This window comes from Ranitomeya imitator, chromosome 1 (genome assembly GCF_032444005.1).
Source record: "Ranitomeya imitator isolate aRanImi1 chromosome 1, aRanImi1.pri, whole genome shotgun sequence".
Classification (NCBI taxonomy): Eukaryota; Metazoa; Chordata; class Amphibia; order Anura; family Dendrobatidae; genus Ranitomeya; species Ranitomeya imitator.
The window spans coordinates 402,097,480-402,123,923 of record NC_091282.1 but is presented as its reverse complement, the minus strand read 5'-3'; the positions used below and the strand labels follow the sequence as shown (position 1 = coordinate 402,123,923).

General features: G+C 45.6%; 1 protein-coding gene across 3 annotated transcripts in view; it reads left to right on the top strand.

The window, feature by feature from the left end:
- The first annotated feature begins 4,046 nt into the window (after positions 1-4,046).
- CDC42SE2 (CDC42 small effector 2) overlaps positions 4,047-26,444 on the top strand; it is a 117,981-nt gene continuing 95,583 nt past the window's right edge. Inside the window, exons 1-2 of one of the 3 annotated variants that reach the window (XM_069762346.1) lie at positions 4,477-4,706; positions 14,129-14,219. The gene's annotated coding sequence lies outside the window, so the exon portion shown is untranslated. Of the gene's footprint in view, positions 4,707-14,128; positions 14,220-26,444 lie in introns of all 3 variants that reach the window. The other 2 variants (XM_069762351.1, XM_069762344.1) reach the window with 2 other exon arrangements.

Genomic DNA, 26,444 nt, shown 5'->3' with positions numbered 1-26,444 from the left:
ATAACATCCCAGTTATACAAGTGTGCTGTCCACATTCACAGACTGTTTCATAGAAGAAGCTTGAGGAACCTCTAGTTTTTTTTTTTTGCATATGGGATAAAGTGACAAAACTCTGATGAAAATCTGATCCAAAACATCCATGACGTTCCCCTCCCCTCAATGTCTCCTATGGAAATCCTTTAAGGGCCAAATACACATTAAACTAATGTCGGATGAACCTGCCGATATCGATGGCTTCCGTCGACAGTCTAATGTGTATTTGGACCCTGGACAACTGCATAGCTCCCAACCGTCCCTCATACCTCGGGACTGTCCCGATTTTGAGGCTGTGCCCCGCAGTCCCGGATGGGACTCTGCTTGTCCGGCACAGCCAGCAGGAGAAGCAGCTGACACGCCCCCTTGTATTAGGCCACGCCCCCTCCGCATCTTCTCCCATGGTTCAGAGAGAGAGGACATACTGAGGTACGTGCGTGTGTGTGCGTGCGTGTTGCACACATACATGCAGCTGGCCCTGCTCTGCTTACAGTACAAGGCATTATAACCAGGAGTAGTGGCAGCAGTTAGAGCAATCCAGTGCAGCCTGTTAGTCATAGGCACAGTATATATGTATGGATACTTTATATACTACAGCAGTTATGGAGTGGAGCCAGTAGATAGTGGTGTTGTTTGAGTGCTTGCAGAGTTCGCAGAGCTGGGCTACATTGCAATGTGCAGGATCTGTGAGGCAGCAGTGTGGACAGCGACAGGTGGTGAAATCTTTGCCTGCATTGTAAGCAGAGCTGCTGGGACACATCTACAGCCCCGACTGTACACTGGCATTGCCATGTGGGGCCATTATACTGTACGCAGCATCATGTGGGACAATTATACAGTATGACGCATCATGTGGGGCCATTATACAGTATTGAGCATTGGGGGGGGTAATTATCAGGTATGGAGCACCATGTGTGGCCATTATACAGTATGGAGCATCATGTGTAGCCATTATACAGTATGGAGCATCATGTGTGGCCATTATACAGTATGAAGCACTGTGGCCATTATACAGTATGGAGCACTATGTGTGGCCATTATACAGTATGGAGCATCATGTGGGGCCATTATACAGTATTGAGCATCAGGGGGTAATTATTCGGTATGGAGCATCATGTGTGGCCATTATACAGTATGGAACATCATGTGTAGCCATTATACAGTATGGAGCCTCATGTGTGGCCATTACACAGTATAGAGCACTGTGGCAATTATACAGTATGGAGCACCATGTGGGGCCATTATAGTGTATGGAGCATCATGTGGGGCCATTATACTGTATGGAGCATCATGTGGGGCCATTATACAGTATTGAGCATCATGTGTGGCCATTATACAGTATGGAGCACTGTGTGGCCATTATACAGTATGGAGCATCATGTGGGGCCATTATACAGTATGAAGCACTGTGTGGCCATTATACTGTATGCAGCATCATGTGAGGCCATTATACTGTATGGAGCATCATGTGGGACCATTATACAGTATTGAGCATCATGTGTGGCCATTATACAGTATGGAGCACTGTGTGGCCATATGTTTTTCTGTTTATAATTATTGTTTATGAAACAGTGAGATCAACAGTGCTAAATGGGTGTGGTTGGGGCATGGATATGGGTGTGACTAGTTGTGAAATGGGTGTGGTCAGGGGCATGGCCTAAAATTTGCCACTACTTTTACCCTCTTTGCCTTCTTCAAAAGTTGGGAGGTATGCAACTGATTGTCGGGAGAGTCTGAGATGTTGATCGGTCATGTGCAATTTCGTGTTGGTGATCACTTTGTTCTCCAGGAGAGAAGCTGCAGGCAGAGATGTCAGCCAGTTGTCCTGTCACAGAGAACACAGCAGCACTCGGCACAATCTTGTATATTGGAGAGACAGCCAAGATGGCTGCCAGCTTAATGATGTGCTGACAGCCATCTAATGTGTATTGGGCTTTACACTTGGCTATGAGATAATCCACCATTTCAGAGGCTGCCTTTAAACTTGTATGGCACACTTTTCTTGTCATTATTGATCCCTCTGATATTGCTCATTGTCTATTCCCAGTGATTTACCTAAAACGGTACATGGTAGCGGGGGTCCGCATAAGGCCATGTTCACACGGTCAGCATTTGGTGAGTTTTTTTTACCTCAGTATTTGTAAGCCAAAACCAGGAGTGGGTGATAATACAGAAGTGGTGATGTGTTTCAATTAGGCTATGTGCCCACGATGCAAAACATAAGCAGAATTTTCCTCATCAAAACCAGGCTCCCTTGCCAGGAAATCTGCTTGCGTTTTTCTGCTTTTTTATCGCGTATTTGTCACGTTTTTCATGCGTTTTTTGCAATGCGTCCAAATACAATTCTATAGCGGCAAAATCGCTGCTAGTCCGCAAAATTAATGAACATGCTGCGTTTTTTCTACGATGCGTTTCCGCTGCGGAAAAAAACGCAGCATGGGCACAACAATTGCGGAATGCCATTAAAATGATGGGATGCATTTTCTACGCGTTTTTTAAGCGTTTCCGCAGCGTGGGCACATAGCCTTATACTTTTCCTCTGATTGTTCCACTCCTGGTTTGGGCTTACACATACTGAATGTGGCCTTAATGGTAGGTGCACACGGTCAGTAAATGCTACGGACTGGACACTGTACTTGCGCAGCGTCCAGATGTTCCAGCATAGTGGATAAGATTTCAAGACATCCCATGCCCACTATGTGTGTGTGAGCAGGTTGCGGGTTGCATTAACGGACAGGAGTCAGAGGAAGGGTTAACGTAAATTTTACTTGAACAGGGGAATACTCCAGGCAGGGGTATGGCAGGTGATATGAGCACGATAGAGGTGCTGGGGGAGGTAATGAGGGCAATAGGTATAGCAACTGTTCATTAAGGGTCAACCTAGCAGTCTGACGGCTTCTTGACTGCAGAGTCCTAGGTTCTAACGGTGGTGCCGACGCGGTCAGCACGTGATGAATCCGGTGTCGTCCTGCAGGCGTTGATGATCTGATTCCTGGTGGTGAAGATGAGTCCTCGACATCTTACGCGGGGTCCGGGATTTGGGTTGCAGAGTGAAGAGCAGTCTCCAACACTGCCAGGGCTTAACGAAGCTCGGCAGAAGTATGCGGGTGAGAGAGGGAACAGTTCTCGGTGAGTCACCCGGTATTTCTTAGGCGGCACGCACGCGGTATTTGGCTCACAGCGTTGGGTACCTTGAGTAGCATGAGCCAACGGGCAAAATGCAGTTCTGCGATCACAGTCTCTGTAAGTGGCAGCGGGCATACTATAGCGCGGGCCTGCGCAGTCACGGTGCTCAGAGTACGGAGCACCACACTTCCCCTGCTGCGCACTCCCACCAAGTCTGACTGCCGTTTCGTGCACTCTGCCCTTTTTAACCTAGCTACGACCCCTGCTCTCAAGTGCAAAGGTCGGTCCGGTTTCTAAGCTTTCCCCCAGACAACAAAGGTAACAGTCCGACAGTTCCGGACCCGGCACAAGAAATACCCCGGGTCTGGTGCCTCCTCTTACACGTGCACCACTGCGCGCGGATCACCCTCGGAGACAGACAGGCACGTCTCTCCGGACCGGAGCATGTTTGTTTATCTTGTGCAGAGGCGAGCCTCCAAGAGAGAAATCCGTACAATGTATTGGATGCGGTGAATCCGCACGGTTCAGTGATCACCTGTGTTCAACAGCGGCAGCGCTACGGAAGCGGAGGACATTTGCTGCGACCGAAGCGCTGCCGATTACTGACCGTGTGCACGTACCCCAACACAAATACTCCACGTGTGCACATGGCCTACAGACTCCACATATGGACCTCAAGAAGGGACATGTTGAAGAAGCTATGCTCCATTTCTCCTTTTTGTGATATCTGTCTGCTCATGGACCTACAAAAGTATTTTCTTTAGCGCTTAAAGGGGATGTCCAGGAATAGAAAACCAAAGCTGCTTTCACAAACAGCACCACCCCTAGTGATGGTTGAGTCTGGTATTGCACATCAGGAGCCTGTCAGGAGCTACGAGGTGTCCCCCATCAGCACCTTATGGGGGACCATGGCGGCCATGGACAGTCTGGTAATGAAATATCCCAGAAGCATCCTGTCATCGCCTGGTGTATGTGGGTGGTACATATAGGGGCAGATCCATGGTAAATCCCACAAGAGGGGCAATGATGTATCTACTGTGGATAGGACCGAGAATGCTAGAAGGGGAAAGGAAGAAGCAGCCTAGGCAATGGTTAGTAACCGATGGAAGCCATCATGGCGCCCTGCACAGCCCCATGACATGGGTACAGGATGGCAGACATGGCACATGTACCCTCAGAACACGGGGGCTGGGCAGTGGTCCCCATGGCTGCGCTGCCCTGTGCCACCACCTGTGGCCGCTCGGTGTGAGGTGCCCGGGCCGCGCGGCTTTGTCTCCTCCTCCCTGCAGCTCTGATCACTCACACACCGAGGGAAGGAAGGAGGGAGGGGGAGATGTGAAGCCATTCAATTCCTCTCCAGCAGCCATCTTCACTTCCTTCTCATTCCTCCCTCTACATATCAGTGATATCTGCCCGGCTCCGCTCCTAATTCCCCGGGCTGACCGGCGGGCGGGAGGTGACCCGGGACTGTGGAGGCAGAGGAGCCCAGGGAGTCCCCTGGCATCCATCCTAGCAGCACAGCGGGGTGACGGGAGGACAGCGGACCGGTGAGTGCATCAGCCGGCAGGGAACGGACCGGTGTGTGCCGGGGCGGCGGAGCATCAGGCTGCTCATCACTGCCGGCCTGCTGTGGGGGGCTGGGGGGCATCACCTCTGCTCCATGGCCAGTCATGGGGGAGATGGCTGCTGGCTGGATAGCAGATGATTGCTCCTAGACGGTTGTGTGTACTGTATATGTGTACCCACCTGCCAGGGTAGTGTGCTGGTATTTCCGTGCATTGTACGCTGTGCCCATCTACCACCTGTGCCTCCGCCAGCTGCTGCAGCTCTGTCCTGTGCAGACCTCCTGTATACTATTAAGGTGTGTGTATATTATGTACACCCCTGTGCAGACCTCCTGTACACTAGTAGTGTGTGTGTGTGTACATTATATACAGCCCTGTGTAGACCTCCTGTACACTAGTAGTGTGTGTGTGTGTGTATACATTATATACAGCCCTGTGTCCTGTGCAGACCTGTATACTATTAAGGTGTGTGTATATTATGTACACCCCTGTGTCGGCCTCCTGTACACTAGTAGTGTGTGTGTGTACATTATATACACCCCTGTGCAGACCTCCTGTACACTAGTAGTGTGTGTGTACATTATATACAGCCCTGTGTAGACCTCCTGTACACTAGTAGTGTGTGTGTGTGTGTATACATTATATACAGCCCTGTGTCCTGTGCAGACCTCCTGTATACTATTAAGGTGTGTGTATATTATGTACTCCCCTGTGTCGGCCTCCTGTACACTAGTAGTGTGTGTGTGTACATTATATACACCCCTGTGCAGACCTCCTGTACACTAGTAGTGTGTGTGTACATTATATACAGCCCTGTGTAGACCTCCTGTACACTAGTAGTGTGTGTGTATACATTATATACAGCCCTGTGTCCTGTGCAGACCTCCTGTATACTATTAAGGTGTGTGTATATTATGTACACCCCTGTGCAGACCTCCTGTACACTAGTAGTGTGTGGGTGTGTACATTATATACAGCCCTGTGTCCTGTGTAGACCTCCTGTACACTAGTAGAGTGTGTGTGTACATTATATACAGCCCAGTGTCCTGTGCAGACCTCCTGTACACTAGTAGAGTGTGTGTGTACATTATATACAGCCTAGTCTCCTGTGCAGACCTCCTGTACACTAGTAGAGTGTGTGTGTGTACATTATATACAGCCCTGTGTCCTGTGCAGACCTCCTGTACACTAGTAGTGTGTGTACATTATATACACTCCTGTGTCGGCTTCCTGTACACTAGTAGTGTGTGTACATTATATACACTCCTGTTTCGGCCTCCTGTACACTAGTAGTGTGTGTACGTTATATACACTCCTGTGTCGGCCTCCTGTACACTAGTAGTGTGTGTGTACGTTATATACACTCCTGTGTTGTCCTCCTGTACACTAGTAGTGTGTGTGTACATTATATACACTCCTGTGTTGGCCTCCTGTACACTAGTAATGTGTGTGTGTACATTATATACACCCCTGTGTCCTGTGCAGGCCTCCTGTACACTAGTAGTGTGTGTGTACATTATATACACTCCTGTCGGCCTCTTGTTCACTAGTAGTGTGTGTGTGTACATTATATACACCCGTGTCCTGTGCAGACCTCCTGTACACCAGTGATGTGTGTGTGTACGTTATATGCACCCATGTCCTGTGCAGACCTCCTGTACACCAGTGATGTGTGTGTACATTATATACACCCCAGTGATATGGCCTGTGAGATGTGTGTGTGTGTGTATGTATGTCTGTCTGTCTGTCTGTGTGTGTGTGTGTGTGTGTATATATATATTACATACATACATATCTCTCCTTGTGCCTCTTGTAGGCCTCCTTTACACCAGTGATATGTGTGTGTACAATATATATATATACACCAAACACAAAGATAAAATATATGGTTTATTCTCTGGATTTCACACACAGGATCCTAAGTTTGCCTGCTGCTCTGTATCCATAAGTTTGTGCTTTTCCTTTATCGCTGAGGGTGCTGGTGTTATTTTTCATCACTTCATTATATACACCCCTGTGTTGGCCTCCTGTACACCAGTGATGTGGCTGGTCAGGGATATGTGTATACATATATACACCCTTGTGTCCTGTGCAGGTCTCCTGTACACTAGTGATGTGGCTGGTGAGGGGTATGTGTATACATATATACACCCTTGTGTCCTGTGCAGGTCTCCTGTACACTAGTGATGTGGTTGGTGAGGTGTGTGTATACATATATACACCCTTGTGTCCTGTGCAGGTCTCCTGTACACTAGTGATGTGGTTGGTGAGGTGTGTGTGTGTGTATACATATATACACCCTTGTGTCCTGTGCAGGTCTCCTGTACACTAGTGATCTGGCTGGTGAGGTGTGTGTGTGTATACATATATACACCCTTGTGTCCTGTGCAGGCCTCCTGTACACCAGTGATCTGGCTGGTGAAGTGTGTGTACATATATACACACACGTCTGTGCTGTGCAGGCCTTGCATACACCGCTGATGTGCCTGGATGCTATCTGTCTATATAATGTGTATATAAATCACTGGGGGACAGTCAGAAGAGGGCACCTGTGCAGGAACAATATATGAGCCCTTTGCACTGTAGGTCATCATAGTGCACAATTCCACCTACCTTGGAGGAAGAAGTGGGCCCTCTTGCTTTTGGGTGTATGTCCACCTCTGGTATGTATGTATATACACAAACACACACATCTGCTTCCTGTGCAGGCCTCCTATGCATCAGTGGTGCTATATAAATTTATTTTACTCACTTATATAGACCCATTAATTCCTCTGTGCTTTACATACATTATTGGCACTGTCCCCATTGGGGCTCACAATCTTGATTCCCTATCAGTATGTCTTTGGAGTGTGGGAGGAAACCGGAGAACCTGGAGGAAACCCACACAAACACGGGGAGAACATACAAAGTCCTTAAAGATGTTGTCCTTGGTGGGGTTTGAGCCCAGCACCACAGTGCTGCAAAATAGTGCTAACCACTGAGCCACCATGCTGCCCGACATTGTATATAAATACTACATGTAGCACTGAGTCCCTTCATTGTATTTTAAAGTCCTCTGGGAGCTCCAAGCTTCCTCTTGGCACTTAAAGGGGTTGTCCACTACTAGGACAACCCCTTCTTAAACTAAATGTTCAGCCCCAATAAAATAATAAATTCTGTACTCACCTCCTTTGCCGGTGCCGTTCCCGCAGTTTCAGTACTCGCTCTCCCCGGTGAGGTCACGTGGTGTTGTGACACGTGATGCCATACTTCCTCTTCATGTTCAGTTTGTCTGTACTCTCCTCCTTTGCCTGCGCCGTTCCCGCAGTCTCAGTACTCGCTCTCCCCGGTGAGGTCATGTGGTGTTGTGACACATGATGCCTTACTTCCTCTTCATGTTCAGTTTGTCTGTACTCTCCTCCTTTGCCTGCGCCGTTCCCGCAGTCTCAGTACTCGCTCTCCCCGGTGAGGTCATGTGGTGTTGTGACACATGATGCCATACTTCCTCTTCATGTTCAGTTTGTCTGTACTCTCCTCCTTTGCCTGCGCCGTTCCCGCAGTCTCAGTACTCGCTCTCCCCGGTGAGGTCACGTGGTGTTGTGACACATGATGCCATACTTCCTCTTCATGTTCAGTTTGTCTGTACTCTCCTCCTTTGCCTGCGCCGTTCCCGCAGTTTCAGTACTCGCTCTCCCCGGTGAGGTCATGTGGTGTTGTGACACATGATGCCATACTTCCTCTTCATGTTCAGTTTGTCTGTACTCTCCTCCTTTGCCTGCGCCGTTCCCGCAGTCTCAGTACTCGCTCTCCCCGGTGAGGTCACGTGGTGTTGTGACACGTGATGCCATACTTCCTCTTCATGTTCAGTTTGTCTGTACTCTCCTCCTTTGCCTGCGCCGTTCCCGCAGTCTCAGTACTCGCTCTCCCCGGTGAGGTCATGTGGTGTTGTGACACATGATGCCTTACTTCCTCTTCATGTTCAGTTTGTCTGTACTCTCCTCCTTTGCCTGCGCCGTTCCCGCAGTCTCAGTACTCGCTCTCCCCGGTGAGGTCATGTGGTGTTGTGACACATGATGCCATACTTCCTCTTCATGTTCAGTTTGTCTGTACTCTCCTCCTTTGCCTGCGCCGTTCCCGCAGTCTCAGTACTCGCTCTCCCCGGTGAGGTCACGTGGTGTTGTGACACATGATGCCATACTTCCTCTTCATGTTCAGTTTGTCTGTACTCTCCTCCTTTGCCTGCGCCGTTCCCGCAGTTTCAGTACTCGCTCTCCCCGGTGAGGTCATGTGGTGTTGTGACACATGATGCCATACTTCCTCTTCATGTTCAGTTTGTCTGTACTCTCCTCCTTTGCCTGCGCCGTTCCCGCAGTCTCAGTACTCGCTCTCCCCGGTGAGGTCACGTGGTGTTGTGACACATGATGCCATACTTCCTCTTCATGTTCAGTTTGTCTGTACTCTCCTCCTTTGCCTGCGCCGTTCCCGCAGTCTCAGTACTCGCTCTCCCCAGGTGAGGTCATGTGGTGTTGTGACACATGATGCCATACTTCCTCTTCATGTTCAGTTTGTCTGAAGGTGGGGACCGTGACAGCAGCGCTGATTGGGCGCTGGACATCACGTGTCACAACAACACATCACAGCCCCGGGACCGCGAGTGCCGACACCGCTGGAACGTGTACACATGGGAGGGGAGTATAGGCTTTATTTCATAAAGGCTGAACATTTAGTTTAAGAAGGTCTTGTTGTAGTAGTGGACGACCCCTTTAAGGTGGTGGCGGAGCTGTCTCAGCCTTTTCCTGCTCAGTTATCTCTATGGATCCACTCCGGAGCTGTCGGATTTCATGAATTGCTTCCTCTCTAGTGATCTTCCTGGATCTTACCAGATAGAAAGCCAATAGGGTACCAGTCTGGCTGTAAGGCCGGAGTCACACTTACGAGTGCAATGCGAGAAACTCACGCATCAATACCTGGCACTCGTGACCGGAGTGTGCGGTTACATGTATTTCTATGCAGCTGAACGCTCCGGTCCAGAGTGCCGGCGGCAGTGTCAGTTGTAGATGCGAGAGACTTGCGCTGCACTCACAAATGTGACCCCGGCCTAACCATGAAGGCAGTGAGCTGCAGCAGCTTCTCCTTTTTCTTTGGCATCCTCCACAATCTTCCGGTACGTCTTGATCTGCTCCAGGCTGGGTGGGCAGAAGTCCATGATACTGATGCATTAACGGGTGGTGCCAGGTAGATGTCATGGTAAGGGGGTTTGTGTCCATCATAGCTCTATACCATTCTCATAGAGCTAGTCATAATGAGGTGTTAGATGGGGCATCGCCATGCCAACCAGATATATACAGTATGTATATACATGTATCCTGTGCAGGCCTAGTATACATCAGCAATGTGCCGCGTGTAGTGCGCACCTGGTAGTGTGCATGATAATCCCACGTAATTACTGGTAGCTGCCATTTTCCATGTAATTGATGGCTCTATATATAAACACAAGAAGGCATAGAATAAGGCTGGCATTGCCCGTGTGCCCTGGTTTCCTTTACGCCTGTCATGACCACAGTGGTAATCATGGCTGTAAATGACCTACAGATTGATTCTAGTTGTTGTGAATGGCCTCCGTTGTAATTGGTTTGTGCCGTCGGATAAGCCGTAGTGTGGTGTATAACCAAGCGATGTGGTCACCTGTCTGTTTAGAAATGGGATCAGAGGTATGAAAATAATTGTTTACGTCTTATCGAAAATGACAGCGTATAATCATCATCATCGTAATAATAATATCTTACCTGGCTCTGGGCTTATTCACACTGCACTGAGCCACATGGTCTCCCTATGGCTCTGACATCCGTACAGGGCTATTGTGGTCAGATACTATTGGAGGAGCCTGGAGAGGCGTTATATAGCGCTACGGCTGCATACAATACATGGAGCCAGCATGAGCAGCCTCCCAGTTACAGCAGCTCACGTTCTGGTGTATCAGAGTTGCCCTTGTATTGTACAGACAGTCACTTATCTGTCGTAGTATCTCCCTGTAGGAGAAAGCTGGGGTGATCTTCTGGTGTTTGGTAGGATGAAGCATGCAAAATCTCACATATTGACCCATGTAATAGTGTCTCAGAGTAAGGCCAGGATCACACATGCGAGAAATACGGCCGAATCTCGCATGTTAATACCCAGCATTGCTGCCGTCACTCCGGAGCGGAGTGTGCTGCCGCATAGCAATACATGGAGCCACACGCTCCGCTCCTAAGTGACGGTGGCAATGCCGGGTATTAACGAGCGAGACTCGGCCGTATTTCTTGCATGTGTGATCCCGGCCTATGGCTAAAGAGGCACTGCTGGGATAGCACCATCTTAAATGCCCAAGTCCCCCAAATAAAATAAGAAAAGCTTGTACTCGCCTCCTGCACTGGCAATCATGTGACTTTGTCACGTGAGCACAGCAACCAATCCGCGGCTATTGACTGGCAGCAGCGCTCATGTGACACAATGACACATCACCCACCGGGGCCGTGAATTGATTAAGCATGGTTTGTCCATCAGACGAGATCTGAACATTGCAGTCCACAGTGCCACTTCTTGTGCCAGTGCACAGACTTCCTACTTTTTTGCATGCACTAGTATGGTCCATAAGTTGGATCAGACTAACGTAGACCTGAGGTCTGTGTGGAACGTCATCCTTGTGCCCTAACCTGTAGAATAACATTGGTCCGTGTGCCATCCATTGCACATGTGGTCAAAATACATATATGTGAAGGTGCCCTAAAGGTACCTTCACACTCAGCGACGCTGCAGCGATACCGACAACGATGTCGATCGCTGCAGCGTCGCTGTTTGGTCGCTGTTTGGTCGCTGGAGAGCTGTCACACAGACAGCTCTCCAGCGACCAACGATCCCGAGGTCCCCGGTAACCAGGGTAAACATTGGGTTACTAAGCGCAGGGCCGCGCTTAGTAACCCGATGTTTACCATGGTTACCAGCGTAAACGTTAAAAAAACAAACACTACATACTTACCTTCCGCTGTCTGTCCTCCGGCGCTCTGCTTTCCTCTGCACTGTCAGCGCCGGTCAGCCGGAAAGCAGAGCGGTGACGTCACCGCTGTGCTTTCCGGCTGTCCGGCGCTGACACAGGATGCAGGAGGAGTACAGAGAAGCACAGCATCGGGGACAGACAGCGGTAGGTAAGTATGTAGTGTTTGTTTTTTTAACGTTTACGCTGGTAATCATGGTAAACATCGGGTTACTAAGCGCGGCCCTGCGCTTAGTAACCCGATGTTTACCGTGGTTACCAGTGAAGACATCGCTGGATCGGCGTCACACGCCGATCCAGCGATGTCAGCGGGAGATCCAGCGACGAAATAAAGTTCTGGACTTTCCTCAGCGACCAACGATCTCCCAGCAGGGGCCTGATCGTTGGTCGCTGTCACACATAACGATTTCCTTAACGATATCGTCGCTACGTCACAAAAAGCAACAATATCGTTAACGATATCGTTATGTGTGACGGTACCTTAAGTCAAAGTACGTATGTTACCTACATGAGTATTTTATTATGGCCTGTAGGTACCTTTTCAGACCTCTAAATGATCCCCAATTAAGCTAATCCCATGCTTAGTACCCAAATAATGCACACACAGCCCTGTGCTCGTCTGTGACGCCAGATATGATTGAGCAGAGAACAGCCGTGGCACCTTACATCAGATCATCTGCATGTGGCTGGTACCCCAACAGGCCCTATGGGCGTAGAGACTATTGTCTAGATCTGCCTGAATCGCCTGCCCAACATTCGCATTACTGGACCCTCGTGGCTAAAAGATGACTATGGTCTCTCATCAGTGAGATCTTCTTTTATGGGGTCTACACTGGACTCCCCTTCATAAAAGCATTGTAACTGGATTTTATTTATGACATGGCCCACACTGCACGAAACAATGGCGGGAATGTAAAGAAACAGTTGGAGAGGCAGTCCTGCCCCGGGGGCTCACACTCTACTTCATGATGGCTGTCTAGTGACCCCACTGCCCATAAGTGCCAGCTTTCACATGGCATGGCACTGACAATTCTGTGCATCTTCCTGTTCTAGGAATTTCAGTCTTCAATATGAGGATTATTTCCTGACGTAAGCATGCTGTCAGCCGTCCGCTGTTATAACCTGGTGTCTGTAATGAATGTCTTATTCTTTATGGTAGGGCTGTAGATGCATCCCCTCATTCAGGGGTCCGGAGTTACAAGAAACGCTCCGAGTGTCACCAGTGTTTGGGCACTGTCAGCTTTTGCCTCACTTTCCTCAGTGATTTTCACATATAGAAGGAAAATAAATGACAAAGCATCTCCTGTACATTAGTATTAATCACCATAGTTATCCGTGTGCCGTCCAGGACAAATAGACTTGATCCGTGAATGGGATAAAAAAAACGGACATGTCTGTACATTTTTTTGTTGTCACACAGATAAAAAAAAAATGAACATATGAAAAAAAAATCTTTTTGGTGACATATGTTTTGCTTCTCTTTTATTACATAAAATTGTACGGGTATGTTTCCACGTTCAGGAAACGCTGCGTTTTTGACGCTGCGTTGAGCTGCAGCGTCAAAAACGCAGCGTCCAGATGTTACAGCATAGTGGAGGGGATTTCATGAAATCCCGTCTCCACTATGCATTAAAAGACGCAGGCGGCAGACCCGCGGAAACGCACATGCGGCGCGTCTTTTAAGAACGCAGCATGTCCTTACATTGCAGAAACAACGCAAGGACAGCGCAGGTGACCTGCCAGTGACCTCAGGTGCAGATTTGATCAGGATTTTACCTGCATAAAATCCTGACCAAATCCTGATGCAATCCTGAACGTGGACACATACCCTTATTCATAAAAAAAAAAAGATGTGTACATGAGTCAAATCGGTGTCCCCTGCTAATGCTGGTATGTTGATCTGCTATAATGTAGCATAAAGTGCAGAATCTATATTTTGTCATTCCTGTGTCATTAACAGGGCCAACTTCATCCCCGCACCTATCGCCAGCTCATTCTGTAGTTTGCTGATGCAGCCAATTTATCCTGAAGAGCGCGCACAGCTGTAAATGCAGCAAGTGTCCAAATACATGGCGTAGGGCTTTTGTCTGGGGTCTATTGAGCACCCTGTCACCTCTAATCTGTTGGGCGATCCATCAGGGGGGATTGACTGTGGCAGTACATGGTGTGATTGTGTGTTCACCTGTGTACACAGTGATATCACAATATATACTAGGGGTAGTAGTAACTCAATAGCACTGCACTTTCTTCATTGAATTTGCACCTTTTTGTGTAGTGAATTTCTCTTTCCATTTTTTTCTTTGCTGTTTTTTTCCCTCCTTAATTGATTATTTATTTTTCACCTCTTTAAGCTGTTCGCCAATTGTTGTTTTTTTTTGTTTTCTTTTGATAGTCACCGACATTGACCAACAAAAAAGAAAAATGGCGAACATATTATAAGGTGCAGAAAAACAGCAAAAAAAGAGAAATTCCCTGCAAAAAAGGTGCAAGTTCCTTCGTGAATCTATATATATAATCGTCTAAGGGGCACTTCCGTCTGTTTGTCTGTCTGGTCGCAGAATTTCCGTGACAGACAATCAGCGACAGGCATAGTCCAGCCAGGAATTCGCCCGTCCCTACTCTGTCACTGTCAGTGCCCGCTCCATACTCCCCTTCAGTCAGCGCTCACACGGGGTTATTGGCTGCGTTACACAGCGTTATGCCACGGTGTAACACAGTCCGTTAACGCTGCTATTAACCCTGTGTGACCAACTCTTTACTATTGATGCTGCCTATGCAGCCGGCCGAATCCTGTGTATAAATTGCATTATTCTGAAAACTTCATAAATGAACTACATACATATTCTAGAATACCCGATGCGTTAGAATCGGGCCACCATCTAGTATTTATTATATACACGCATGATGCGATTCTGTTGAGTTACTACAACCCCCAGTATTTTTTTTTCACTTCATCCTGTACACAGGTGAGCACACAATATGTGACGTTCATTTGCACTTTTTTTTTCAGCAAAAGTACTCTGCTACAACCCATTGCTGTATTTTTTGTAGTCATTTTTTTGGTACTTTTAAAGATCAGTGGGTAACTTTTAACTTTAAAAAGGCTAAAAGGAAATCAATAGATATAAAAGCCTCCGGCATAAAAAAACTCATCGGGTACACCAGCGTCTAAAAGACGCCGCGTGCATATATCCTTGGGCTACATTCCCACGGTGAGTTTTTTAAGCTGCGTAATGCAAGTACGGTAATCTATTTTCCAGAAATGCAGCAGAAAAGCTGCAACGTCAAAAACGCACCAAAACCTCATTGTGGGAACATAGCCTTAGAATATGTGCACATATCGAATTAAAATGACATATATGACACACGTATATCTAAATATATATAAAGTAATATAAAATAACACAGGTATACAATAAAATATAAAAGAAAACATACCGTAACTAAAACAAAATATAAATAAAATCACACATCTATGGCACTAAATTAAAAAAAACGGAAAAAGGAAAATTCCATATTGTGCTCTATTTCATTGAACCTTAGGACAAATAAGACTTTGGGCTGTTTAGTCACATAATATAAATGTTCCATAAGGGTGAGATGTCATTGACTTGAGTAAAGAAGGACTGTTCATTAGACTGGGCTCGTTTATCACAAAAAAAATTGATAACTGCATCAGTCTCCAGAAATAGCATTCTGCGGACTGTCAGACATGAATAATGCAGTGTGTGGATACACTCTCCTACTGTTGGCACTTCTGGCTGCTGCATGTGAAGGTGGCTCTGGGGTCTCCAGCCTGCCTGTAAGATTGTGCCACATCGGGCAGCATACCAGCGGCGAACCCCTGGGCATATTACTTATACTGCCATTATAAGAGCCGTGTGACTCCCTTTGGTGGAGTAAGCACTAACCCATGTGTCTGCGCAGTGTAAAAAGTGCAAACAGAAACCTGCTGTGAAGTGTTGTCATAGGGTGTGGCTGCTGCAGTGTTGTTTATGGGCATCCAACTAGGCCACAACACAGAAGTATTTGTCACAAGGTCTACAAGGCATGTACTCTGTGCCACGTGAGTGCAGGTGTCTGGCACATCGCTCCTCTTTTCCCTGGCACAGTCTCTTCCTAAGGCTATGTTCACACTATCAGTATCTGTAAGCAAAATCCAGGCGTGGGTGATAATACAGAAGTGGTGACGTGTTTACTTTTCCTCTGATTGTCCCGCTCCTGGTTTAGGCTTACACACACTGAGGTAAAAAACTGACCAAATACCCATTGTGTGATCGTAGCCTTAGACGACATTCACATGCTCCGTATTTGGTCAGTATTTCACCTCAGTAATTGTAAGCCAAAACCAGGAGTGGGTGATAAATACAGAAGTGGTGACGTGTTTCTATTATACTTTTCCTCTGGTTGCTCCTCTCCTGATTTTACCTTGCAGATACTGAGGTAAAATACTGACCAAAATCTGATCATGTGACCGTAGCCTTAGGCCACGTTCACACTAGCAGTATTTGGTGAGTTTTTTACCTCCGTATGTGTAAGCCAAAACCAGGAGTGGGTGATAAATGCAGAGGTGGGGACGTGTTTCTATTATACTTTTCTTCTGATTGTTATTCTTCTGATTTTACCTTACAAATACTGAGGTAAAATACTGACCAAAAACTGATCATGTGACCGTAGCTTTAGGCCACGTGCACACGTTCAGTATTTGGTGTTTTTTTTTTTACCTCCGTATTTGTAAGCCAAAGCCAGGAGTATGAAAAAACAAAATGTTGTCAGCTCACCTCTCCTAGTGTGTAATTCCCAATACAGGTCCAAGCCTCGCACAGATCAGTTCTGAGCGGCCACAGGAAAAAAGGAGTGGTGATCCAGCAACGTAGGATAGGCGCCCTTTTTAAGTAAAATAAAGCTTTTATTGAGCCATCTATATATATATAATTGTCTAAGGGTTTTTCCGTCTGTCTGTCCAGGAAATCCCGCGTCTCTGATTGGTCGAGGCCGCCAGGCCTCGAACAATCAGCGACGGGCACAGCATGGCGACAATGATGTCATAAAGGTTGCCTCGACCAATCAGCGACAGGCACAGTATCGACGTAGATGTCATAATGGTTGCCATGGCGACAATGATGTCATAAAGGTTGCCTCGACCAATCAGCGACGGGCACAGTCTGCCACGAATTCTGGAATCATCATTGTCCATATACTACGGGGACATGCATATTCTAGAATACCCGATGCGTTAGAATCGGGCCACAATTTAGTTTAAAATGAACATTTAGTGCTTAATCCACTTATAGGCACATGGTTGGCACAGGTGCCATAGTAACAACCAATGCATTTCGACTTGTCTTAATCATGTATTTGTCCTTTTATTAAATTGTTCATGTTAAAAACTTTGTCCAGATGGCACATGGATATACAAAACGGACATACACACTGAAAAAAATTACATGGAAGTGTGGGAGGGAACATTTGCACAAAAAATGAAAGTCCCGATTAAATATTGTTTTAACCCTTTTATGACCACTGATACACATTAAAAGGACTCTGTCACCTGAATTTGACGGGCCCTGTGTCCGGTCCGATGGGAGCTTTCTCTTCTTTTATTCACCCCTTCCTTTCCCGCTGGCCGCAATATTTTCTTGAATTTCAGTAGGTTTCCTCCGTAGTACACGTGTGTGCAATGGAATCTTGCCTTGCGCACGCGCAGTATGCTTTGCCCAACTGCGGGCAAAGCCAAAAGGCATCAGTGCGCATGCGGCGGCGCACTTTGTCCCGGAAGTATTTCGCTGTGTTCCGGGACATAGTGCGGCGGCGCATGCGCACTAATGCTTTTTGGCTTTGCCCCCAGTTGGGCAAAGCATATTACGTGTGTGCAAGGCAAGATTGCATTGCACACACGTGTACTTCGGAGGAAACCTTATGAAATTCAAGAAAATATTGCGGCCAGCGGGAAAGGAAGGGGTGAATGAAAGAAGAGAAAACGCCGCCCATCGGACCGGACACAGGGCCCGCCAAATTCAGCTGAGAGAGTCCCTTTAAGGCCATGTGCACACGTTGCAGATTTGCCTGTGGAATTTCCTGTGCAGATTCTGAATTTCTTGGCAGAAAACGCAGGTCAGAATCTGCTCCTTTTTTTAAGGTCTGTGCACACGGTGCAGATTTTTGTGCGGATTTCTTCCTTTTTTTTTTTAACCCCTGCAGATTTCTATTATGGAATGGGTGCAGAAACGCAGCAGAACTGCACAAAAGAAGTGACCTGCTCCTTTTTTGAATCTGCTGCATTTTCAGTGCAGATTTTTCAGCGCCATCAGCACAGCATTTTTGTTTTGCCATTGATATACATTGTACTGTAAATCACTTGCAGATCTGCAGCGTTTCTGCGCGGAAAAAAAAGCTGCAGTTCTGCAGGAAATCTGCAACGTGTGCACATCTATCGGGAATAAGGGTAAAGGCTCCACCACCACCACCCCAGAGTAAGAAAATATCTGGAGACCACGATCAGGTCCCATTTTTTTTCCAGTCCCCAACCAAAATAAATACAAATCTGGTCACAATGAAACTAATCAAAGAAGTGCCTGCCTTAGTCAGGCAACAAGCCGAAACGCACATTGGGGAGGCACGCCATCCCAGGAGAGTGAGACCACACTATTTTCTTAAGCATTCTTAGGCCGGCTTCACACTTGCGAGTTTTACGGACGTAAGAGCGCAGAAACTACGTCCGTAAAACTCGCAAAAAATACGGCACAATTATTCTCTATGCCCCTGCTCCTATCTGCCGTATTTTACTGATCAGTATTATACGGCTTTCTACGGCCGTACAAAATCGCAGCATGCTGCGTTTGTCACCATACTGCGTAAGAAATACGCCAATGAAAGTCTATGGAAGCGTGAAAAATACGGATTTCACACGGACAAGCAGTGTGACTTGCGAGAAATACGCAGCGCTGTTAGAGAGAAAAGCCGGTAATTCAGTGCGGTGTACAGTAAAATCACACTGACAGCTTCCAGTAGAATAGGTAGAATAAATGTGTACACATAGAATAGGTATATATATATGTCAGTGAGACACATATATGTATATATATTAATATTTATTCCAGCGCTATACAGCTTGAAAGCCGGTAATTCAATTACCGGCTTTTTCTTTCTCCTTCCTAAAACCCGACATGATTTGAGACATGGTTTACATACAGTAAACCATGTCTTCTCTCCATTTTTTTTGCAGATTCCACACTACTAATGTCAGTAGTGTGTATCTGCAAAATTTGGCCGTTCTAGCTCTTAAAATAAAGGGTTAAATTGCGGAAAAAATTGGCGTGGGCTCCCGCGCAATTTTCTCCGCCAGAGTAGTAAAGCCAGTGACTGAGGGCAGATATTAATAGCCTGGAGAGGGTCCACGGTTATTGGCCCCCCCCCTGGCTAAAAATATCTGCCCCCAGCCACCCCAGAACAGGCACATCTGGAAGATGCGCCTATTCTGGCACTTGGCCACTCTCTTCCCATTCCCGTGTAGCGGTGGGATATGGGGTAATGAAGGGTTAATGCCACCTTGCTATTGTAAGGTGACATTAAGCCAGATTAATAATGGAGAGGCGTCAATTATGACACCTATCCATTATTAATCCAATTGTAGTAAAGGGTTAAATAAAACACAAACACATTATTTAAAATTATTTTAATGAAATAAAAACAATGGTTGTTGGAGTATTTTATTCTACGCCAAATCCAGTCACTGAAGACCCTCGTTCTGTGAAAGAAAAAACATAATAAACCAACAATATACTTACCCTCCGCAGATCTGTAACGTCCAACGATGTAAATCCTTCTGAAGGGGTTAAAACATTTTGCAGCAAGGAGCTGTGCTAATGCAGGCTGCTCCTCGCTGCAAAACCCCGGAGAATGAGTCTATATATAGATCAATGATCTATATTTAGCTTCATTTGCGGTGAGGCGCCCTCTGCTGGATGTTCATAGATCGTGGGAACTTGCCTAGAAAGCCTGGGAGCTTTCTAAATTTCCCACGATCTATGAACATCCAGCAGAGGGCGCCTCACCGCAAATGAAGCTAAATATAGCTCATTGATCTATATATAGACTCATTCCCCGGGGTTTTGCAGCGAGGAGCAGCCTGCATTAGCAAAGCTCCTTGCTGCAAAATGTTTTAACCCCTTCAGAAGGATTTACATCGTTGGACGTTACAGATCTGCGGAGGGTAAGTATATTGTTGGTTTATTATGTTTTTTCTTTCACAGAACGAGGGTCTTCAGTGACTGGATTGGGCGTAGAATAAAATACTCCAACAAACATTGTTTTTATTTCATTAAAATAATTTTAAATAATGTGTTTGTGTTTTATTTAACCCTTTCATTCAATTGGATTAATAATGGATAGGTGTCATAATTGACGCCTCTCCATTATTAATTAGGCTTAATGTCACCTTACAATAGCAAGGTGGCATTAACCCTTCATTACCCCATATCCCACCGCTACACGGGAATGGGAAGAGAGTGGCCAAGTGCCAGAATAGGCGCATCTTCCAGATGTGCCTGTTCTGGGGTGGCTGGGGGCAGATATTTTTAGCCAGGGGGGGGCCAATAACCGTGGACCCTCTCCAGGCTATTAATATCTGCCCTCAGTCACTGGCTTTACTACTCTGGCGGAGAAAGTTGCGCGGGAGCCCACGCCAATTTTTTCCGCAATTTAACCCTTTATTTTAAGAGCCAGAACGGCCAAATTTTGCAGATACACACTACTGACATTAGTAGTGTGGAATCTGCAAAAAAAATGGAGAGAAGACATGGTTTACTGTATGTAAACCATGTCTCAAATCATGTCGGGTTTTAGGAAGGAGAAAGAAAAAGCCGGTAATTGAATTACCGGCTTTCAAGCTGTATAGCGCTGGAAAAAATAGTAATATATATATACATATATGTGTCTAATGAGATATATATATATATATAACTGAGAAAAAAAAATCCAGAAAATCACATTGTCTGTTTTTTTTAACAATTTATTTGCATATTATGGTGGAAAATAAGTATTTGGTCAGAAACAAAATTTCATCTCAATACTTTGTAATATATCCTTTGTTGGCAATGACAGAGGTCAAACGTTTTCTGTAAGTCTTCACAAGGTTGCCACACACTGTTGTTGGTATGTTGGCCCATTCCTCCATGCAGATCTCCTCTAGAGCAGTGATGTTTTTGGCTTTTCGCTTGGCAACACGGACTTTCAACTCCCTCCAAAGGTTTTCAATAGGGTTGAGATCTGCAGACTGGCTAGGCCACTCCAGGACCTTGAAATGCTTCTTACGAAGCCACTCCTTCGTTGCCCTGGTGGTGTGCTTTGGATCATTGTCATGTTGAAAGACCCAGCCACGTTTCATCTTCAATGCCCTTGCTGATGGAAGGAGGTTTGCACTCAAAATCTCACGATACATGGCCCCATTCATTCTTTCATGTACCCGGATCAGTCGTCCTGGCCCCTTTGCAGAGAAACAGCCCCAAAGCATGATGTTTCCACCACCATGCTTTACAGTAGGTATGGTGTTTGATGGATGCAACTCAGTATTCTTTTTCCTCCAAACACGACAAGTTGTGTTTCTACCAAACAGTTCCAGTTTGGTTTCATCAGACCATAGGACATTCTCCCAAAACTCCTCTGGATCATCCAAATGCTCTCTAGCAAACTTCAGACGGGCCCGGACATGTACTGGCTTAAGCAGTGGGACACGTCTGGCACTGCAGGATCTGAGTCCATGGTGGCGTAGTGTGTTACTTATGGTAGGCCTTGTTACATTGGTCCCAGCTCTCTGCAGTTCATTCACTAGGTCCCCCCGCGTGGTTCTGGGATTTTTTGCTCACCGTTCTTGTGATCATTCTGACCGCACGGGGTGGGATTTTGCGTGGAGCCCCAGATCGAGGGGGATTATCAGTGGTCTTGTATGTCTTCCATTTTCAAATTATTGCTCCCACTGTTGATTTCTTCACTCCAAGCTGGTTGGCTATTGCAGATTCAGTCTTCCCAGCCTGGTGCAGGGCTACAATTTTGTTTCTGGTGTCCTTTGACAGCTCTTTGGTCTTCACCATAGTGGAGTTTGGAGTCAGACTGTTTGAGGATGTGCACAGGTGTCTTTTTATACTGATAACAAGTTTAAACAGGTGCCATTACTACAGGTAATGAGTGGAGGAAAGAGGAGACTCTTAAAGAAGAAGTTACAGGTCTGTGAGAGCCAGAAATCTTGATTGTTTGTTTATGACCAAATACTTATTTTCCACCATAATATGCAAATAAATTGTTAAAAAAACAGACAATGTGATTTTCTGGATTTTTTTTTCTCAGTTTGTCTCCCATAGTTGAGGTCTACATTTGATGTAAATTACAGACGCCTCTCATCTTTTTAAGTGGTGGAACTTGCACTATTGCTGACTGACTAAATACTTTTTTGCCCCACTGTATATATATATATATATAGACAGTATATATATATTTTTTTTTCTTTTTGGGACACATGGATCATTTCTATAGCGGTATGTTGGTTTTGCAAGCCTGCGAGAAAACCACGCAGTACGGATGCCATACGGATTACATACGGAGGATGCCATGCGCAAAAAACGCTGACACACCCTGCCTACGGAGGAGCTACGGACCACTATTTTCGGGACATTTCAGCGTATTACGGCCGTAATATACGGACCGTATTTTCATACGCTGAGTGTGAAGCCGGCCTTAAGGTACCGTCACATTTAGTGACGCTGCAGCGATCTAGACAACGATCCCGATCGCTGCAGCGTCGCTGTGTGGTCGCTGGAGAGCTGTCACACAGACAGCTCTCCAGTGACCAACGATCTTGAAGTCCCCGGGTAACCAGGGTAAACATCGGGTTACTAAGCGCAGGGCCGTGCTTAGTAACCCGATGTTTACCCTGGTTACCAGTGTAAAAGTAAAAAAAAAAATAACACTACATACTTACATTCCGGTGTCTGTCGCGTCCCCCGGCGTTCTGCTTCCCTGCACTGTGAGCGCCAGCCGGCCGTAAAGCAGAGCGGTGACGTCACCGCTGTGCTTTACGGCCATCCGGCGCTCACAGTCAGTGCAGGGAAGCAGAACGCCGGGGGACAGACACCGGAATGTAAGTATGAAGTGTATGGTTTTTTTTACATTTACACTGGTAACCAGGGTAAACATCGGGTTACTAAGCGCGGCCCTGCGCTTAGTAACCCGATGTTTACCCTGGTTACCAGTGAAGACATCGCTGAATCGGCGTCACACACGCCGATTCAGTGATGTCTGCGGGAGATCCAGCGACGAAATAAAGTTCTGGACTTTCCCCAGCGACCAACGATGTCACAGCAGGATCCAGATCGCTGCTGCGTGTGTCAAACACAACGATATCGCTATCCAGGATGCTGCAACGTCACGGATCGCTATCGATATCGTTGTGAAGTTGGTCAGTGTGAAGGTACCTTTATACTTCTTTGTTTAGTTTCATTGTGGCCAGATTTTTATTTTGGTTGTCTCCCTTCTCCATTTTTTGCAACATTGCCTTTCTAATGTACTTATACACCATGTTTGCTTTTTCCAATTTATTTATACACTATTTTCACTGTTGTTTTTTTCTCTTCTTGCTTGCATTGACTTCACCTTTACACTGAGTTTTTCATTTCATCAACACCAAGCACTTTACAGCTGACTACTGTGTATTTTATGTATAACACTTTTTAAATAATTTTTTTTTCTTCAATTCTTATACATTTTGTACTGTTCACTTCATCATTAATTATTTTTGACATTGTGAATCGCAACTTGGCCTTATTATATCTTTAATCCGTTACTTTTGGCCACTAGTTTAATTTTTTTCTGGATTTGCGTCCTTAGTGTTAATCAACTGCTTTGTCTACATTGTCTCTCTTTTGCTCCATTATTCTCTCTCTGATTTAATAATAAAATATTACATCTTATACACTAAATTTTTCACTTTTTGTCGGTTTTGTCCTTTTTATTTTTTAATTTACAATCACAGTGATCAAAAGTCCAATCATCAAAAGTAAATCATCCCCCTGCCTGTGTCATCCCCTTAGGCCGGAGTCACACATGCGAGAAACACGTTTGTGTCTCGCATGTGAAAAGCAAGCTCTGGCGCCGGCACTTCGGAGCGGAGCGTGCGGCCGCATAGCAACACATGGAGCTGCACGCTCCGCTCTGGAGTGCCGGCGCCAGAGCTTGCTTTTCACATGCGAGACATGGACGTGTTTCTCGCATGTGTGACTCTGGCCTAAGTCAGATTATTTATTTTTTTTATTTTATAATTTTTATTTGTTTCATACTTTGACGTTAGCATTGGGGTTAAGAGTTGTGCTTGGGGATAGGGTTTTTGAAAAGTTTTTTTTTTTTTTTAAATATGACCTTCAGTATGATGACCTAACTTTAACAAATTCTGTGTTGTACTGTACCCAATTTATTATACATTTTTGAAGTTGGTCTATTTTATACTAACTCCAAATCCAGCAAAATGGACACGGACACTGACTCTGACTCCACAGCCCTGCTTTAAAGTGCTGGATGTACAATTCAACCGCTATCTATATGCAGAAAGATGGGATGTGACTGGTGAGAACAGCTGCTGGGCAAAGGCCTCATAAACGCTAATTTCTCGCTATTACCCTGGGCACAGAAATTGATAAAATGGCCAACACTTCCATCTTTGTGGTCTTAAAAATTCTAGTCTGTCGACACTGACAGCACCTCTCTGTCAACAGGATGTGCCACCGACCAAATGAACTGTACAAGCTCACGTTGTATTGCGTCGATGGGCATGAAGTGTGTTCATTCCTGTCTCTTTAAGTGCATTTGTGAGACCATTTCTTTAATAAACCCAACCATATAAATGCAATCTATGTGACCAAAGCCTACACTAAGCAAGAAAGCGAGTGAACACTACACAGTAGAAAACTCATAGGGGAGTAGAGCGAGTTGTTCATGTTAGGACGCACGCTACTTACGGTATATCACATTCTTGTAACTGACAACCGTGCATCATAAGGCAGTTCAGCAGTAAATGGAGGAGGTAAGGTCGCCCGTGATTCAGCTTTTTTATTTCCAGGCTTTGTGTAGATATGAGGTGTGCTTTACAGCTGACTTCTAACGTTCGCTTGGTATGCAGCACTTTATAAACTAAGAAAACGAGGGTGATGCTATAGTTGTAAGCCACGTAAACTCGTAATAATGGTTTACATGGATCTCCTAGGTATTAATCTTCATCTCAGTGACTACAAGTTCTGCATCATGTAGCATTACACATTCCTAGGACTTGGCATAGTTTGTAGCTCTTCACGCATTGGCATGTGATGAGTTCATCAAATTCAAGAAGGGAAAACATAATAGAGGAGACTTGGGCTAGGTCTGCACGGTAACATATGTCGTGTGACCGCAATTCTCAGAACAGTCGCACCATCTACAACTTGTGTACGGCTTGCTGTTGCGCAGTTATTTTAGCGCTGTGACTTTACAGTGCAGAAATGGGTAAATTGCTGGGAAGACGTACCCACATCAGTCTCATGGGCCTTCCATTGAAGTCTATCTATGTGACCAGCAGCAGGAAATTAACACATTTGTTAACAGTTGCAATGTTGTCGCAGAAGGTCACAGGTCGCAATACGGCACCATAGAATTGATTAGGTGAAATGCAATTTTTTTTTATTGTGCCTTATATGTTGCCTAATCCTTATCGAGTCAATTTTTTTTGCATAATTTACTGGAAAAAGGTTGCGCATGAATGTTAAAGACCCCACAGTATTTTCTTTTCCCCAGATGTAAACCTTGTTAATTGTTTTACAGGGTTGTTTTTTTCCATTTCATTGACGTAAACAACCTAGCATTGCCCAGTGGGCGAAGTTGAAGTATATGGCTCATTATTATTAGTAAATGTTCTCTAGTAAGCTTTCAGCTTGGAAGTATGTTATTTACCCATATTTTTAGTGTTTACACCATATCATTAATATACCAGATTTTTTTTTCCAGTCCTATGGATTAATATATACCTAATATAAAGTATTTTTTTTTACTTGTCTGTCTTTTTGTGCTGGTGAATGTTGCACCAAATTGATAAAACAAATTTCTTATACTTTACCATTCCCAAAAATATTTTGGACATGTTAATCTACAAGCTTAGAGCACTTTATACTCTCAGTAAATGTACATTCACCTCTGCACTAAAAACTAGGGCTAAGATCTGCTGATGGTTAGGGTCTGTTTAGATGGGCTGCCGATCGGGAAATAAGTGTTTATAGGACTGCTCGTTCCAGACTACCAGTCCATTTTAACAGGAAAGCAAACAACTGACATATCGTTCCTCAGGCCAAAGGATGAATATTTCGGCAGCACATCAACCTATGTAAACAACAGGTGTGCTGCCTATAAAATTCTAATGTGTGCACAGGACATTCATATTAGTAATTGTTCTGAGTGCACAGAATTGCGTTCAACTGGTCTAAACGAGCAATTAAAAACAACCACCGATCAGTGGCCGTTTAACGACCGCAGTCGCCAGTAGGATTGGTTGGGTTCTCCACCGCTTGGACTGTTCAGATTAGAAAAATGAATTAAACAAGAATAACTAAACTAAAATAGACGCTGTAATCCAGACCCTGGATCTCAAGTCTCTAATATAAGGTTGAGCCATACAGCTTAACATGTCCCACCGAACAATG